At 39.7% G+C, this 3,572-nt stretch overlaps 1 pseudogene; it reads left to right on the forward strand.

The window, feature by feature from the left end:
* Positions 1-233: 233 nt before the first annotated feature.
* Positions 234-814, forward strand: LOC110297027 (annotated as a pseudogene).
* Positions 815-3,572: the final 2,758 nt, after the last annotated feature.

The following is a 3,572-nucleotide window of genomic DNA, read 5'->3' on the forward strand; positions in this document are numbered from 1 at the left end:
TCTTAGAACATCTCACCAGCCACACGTTAGTTGATCTGTGTCTTGGAGTTTTCTTCAAAAAGTTACTGGAAACTGATTATGCTTCTCAAACAAGAGTCCTTAACAATATTTCATATTAGGAAAGCTATAATAACAGATTTTGACAGCCAGTATGATTGTGGTGATTTGAAAAAAGGTCTCACTGTGTAGGCCTGGCTGGCCTGGGGCTGACTATAAGGTGATTCTGCTCCTGAATGATGGCATTATGGGAGTTCGTGAGCATCTGGGTCCAAGACCCCAGGATTCAGAAGGAAGACTTTTGGCATACTTATATCAACTATGAGATGTGTAGTCACACAAATAGCATGTGTTTTACAATGAAAATATCTTGTGTGCGAAAAAGGGATAGAGAGTTCGTGTGGCTGAGGCAAAGACTCCAAAGCAATTGTTAGTATTTCCATCTAAAAACCTATTTTTCAACATTAACAACCGCCAGCATGTCGACCAGCACCACCAGGGCTTGGAAGATTGCTTCAGAAAAGTCCTGCAGAATGCACTCTTGCTTTCTGACAACAGCCTCCACCTCTTCCTGCAGATCCATCTGAACTCTGAGGACATTGAAGCATGTGTTTCTGGGCAGACCAAGTACTCGGTGGAAGAAGCCATTCACAAGTTTGCCTTGATGAATAGACAGTTCCCCAAAGAAGGCGAAGAAGGGAAGAAAGACACCGATGTAGAGTATGATTCAGAAAGTTCATCCTCTGGGCTTGAACACAGTAGTGACTACAGCAGTTCTCATGGATGTAAAAGGAGCCCAGCTCTGCAGGAGTCCTGAGAAGGAATTTTAGGGCTACCACCTTAGGAATGAAATTATGCCCAGCCATAAAGAATGCTGGCTCATAATAGATTCTTACCCAGTGCCACTGTCAGTATCCCAGGTAGTGAACTTCTTCTTTCTTTTTTTTTTTCTTTAAAGATTTTTTATTTTATGTGTATGAGTACACACTGTAGCTGTACAGATGGTTGTGAGCCTTCATGTGGTTGTTGGGAATTGAATTTTTAGGACCTCTGCTTGCTCCTGTCAAACGCGCTCACTCTGAGCCAAAGATTTATTATTATAATTCTTTAAATGTGCCAGGAGAGGGTATCAGATCTCATTACAGATGGTTGTGAGCCACTATGCACTATGTGGTTGCTGGGATTTGAACTCAGAACCTTCAGGAGGGCAGTCAGTGCTCTTACCCGCTAAGCCATCTCGCCAGCCTGGTAGTGAAATTCTTAAAATGGTGGGTTACTAGTAGTAGTACTAGTAGTTTTTAGTAGTAGTAGTTGTCTAATTCTAGCCAAGCTTCTGTGTGAAGCTACAAGGTCTGTGGATGCCATACGGCCCTTTATTGGCATTCCATACTTGTAAATACAATCCTGCTCTCAAGTGAAATGAGTTATATGAGATATATATAACTCTATGTGTACACACACACACACACACACACACACACAGTTGGTCTTAACTGGATTTTAAAGAGCTAGGTGTATTATTAGCATTTAAAGCCAGACAGGGCACCATTGCTGTGTCAATGAGGAAGTTACTATAAACATAGTATGCGACTGGAGTCAGAGTACAGACCCTGCCTGCCTCTCTGACATGTGGCTCTTGTTTTGTGGGGACTTCTCTGGAAAGTACTTCACCTTTCAGTATTTGATTGAAATATTTAAGAGTATTTAAGCTTTCCAGTATACTGTACCATGTGTAAATGGAAAATGTGTCTTACAAATAGAGATGCACTAAAAAAAAAAAAAAGTTTACATCTTAGGAGGGAAAAAAACCAAAAATCTTTGTAATTTTGCTTAAATTTGCCATACACAGATTTAGAAATACATTCTCACTGTCCAAAATCAGCTTAAACACAGGTTCTGGCAACAACTTATACTTTTTCCATTGTGCAATTAGAGCCATAGCTTATTAATTTTCTGACATTAAAAAAAAAAAGTACATAAAAAAACCACCAGGTAACTTGCATCAGTGGTGGCTCCTCGCTGTTCACTTTTTCAGTTAGAAGAATGTTTTTATGAGTTATTTTATCCATAAATATTTCAGTAATTTTGGAGTGGAAGTTGGGTTGCTAACATCAGAGCTCATGTTCATGTTTTAGAAGCCCTTTGTTTTTAGGTGTCTCCCAGAAAATGGAGGCTTAATTAAAATAAAATAGCTTTTTCTTTCTTTTTTTTTTTTAAGTATCCCAGAGATAAGAAGTCTTGGATCCACCATGAGCTTTCAGTTTCAGCTGAGGCAGCAGTTTTCCTGAGATTATTAGCCAAGGGCTCCCCAGAGTCTTCCCAGGTATCTCTGGAAAACAGCAGAAGGAATTTTCACCTAAGAGGGATAACTTGTTGCTTCCAATGAGTGGCTCCCACTCTGGTGGGTGCAAAAGCGGCGGCAAAAAGCAGCCATTTTGCTTGGGTTAAAAGTTGTTGTATTAATAAAGAGTTATTGAATTTTCCTTTGAGATGCTTGATACAGAGAGAGAGAGAGAGAGAGAGAGAGAGAAAGAAAGGAAGGAAGGAAGGAAGGAAGGAAGGAAGGAAGGAAGGAAGGAAGGAAGGAAGGAAGGAAGGAAGGAAGATTCAATTTGGAATAAGAATGATTCTTTTTTAAAGTTCCCTCTGAAACGTTATTAAACTTATGTAAATATTTTTGATTTATGTCTTAGATCCTGTTAACCGTGTCCTCTAATTGTCTTTATTTTAATGCCAAAAGGAAATGATTATGCAGCTGTATGTAAAGTTTCTGAGCAACCCACACTCCCCAGCAGTATAGATGAATTCTCATCATTTATGTTTTCTGGCGGTTTTGGAAAGCATAAGTTGTGACATAGTCAGTTATCATACTACTTCTTGGCGACATGAAGTCACCTTCAAAGTTAATATGAAGTGATGCTTCATATTTGCTCTGTAAACTCCACAGTTTTCACATTAAACTTGGAAAAAAATAACAGATTTTGACAATTTCCTGCTACAGATGTACAAGTTATCTAGACAGATCAGTCAAGGCAATTTAGATTGGAGATGTTTCAAATATTTTCCTCCCGTATAGAAATATTTTATTCAAAAGGAATCAACAAATTTAGACCATTTGTCAGTTGCAGAGAGAGACAAAGAGACAGAAAGAGACTTAGGTACAGAGGAGACAAAGAGACAGAAAGAAGGCTTGAGAAGGAATTTTTCATTTCATTACAGTAAGAAGCACATCTGAAAATGGTTCCTCAGAACATCTAAACCATATATTGGCCACATGCTTGTGATTCCAGCGCTCAGGGAGCTGAACCAAGAGGATTTCCGTGAGTCCAGTTCTCGTCTGTGCTATCTAGTGACTTCTACGTTAGTTCAAACTATTGAGTGAGATCTCATCTTTAAAGACAGGGAAGGAGTAGAAAGATGACTCAGCAGTTACAAACACTTGTGAGCCAGGCATGGTGGCACACACCTTTAATCCCAGTACTCGGGAGGCAGAGGCAGGTGGATTTCTGAGTTCAAGGCCAGCCTGGTCTACAAAGTGAGTTCCAGGACAGCCAGGGCTATACAGAGAAACCCTG

This window comes from Mus caroli, chromosome 6 (genome assembly GCF_900094665.2).
Source record: "Mus caroli chromosome 6, CAROLI_EIJ_v1.1, whole genome shotgun sequence".
NCBI lineage: Eukaryota > Metazoa > Chordata > Mammalia > Rodentia > Muridae > Mus > Mus caroli.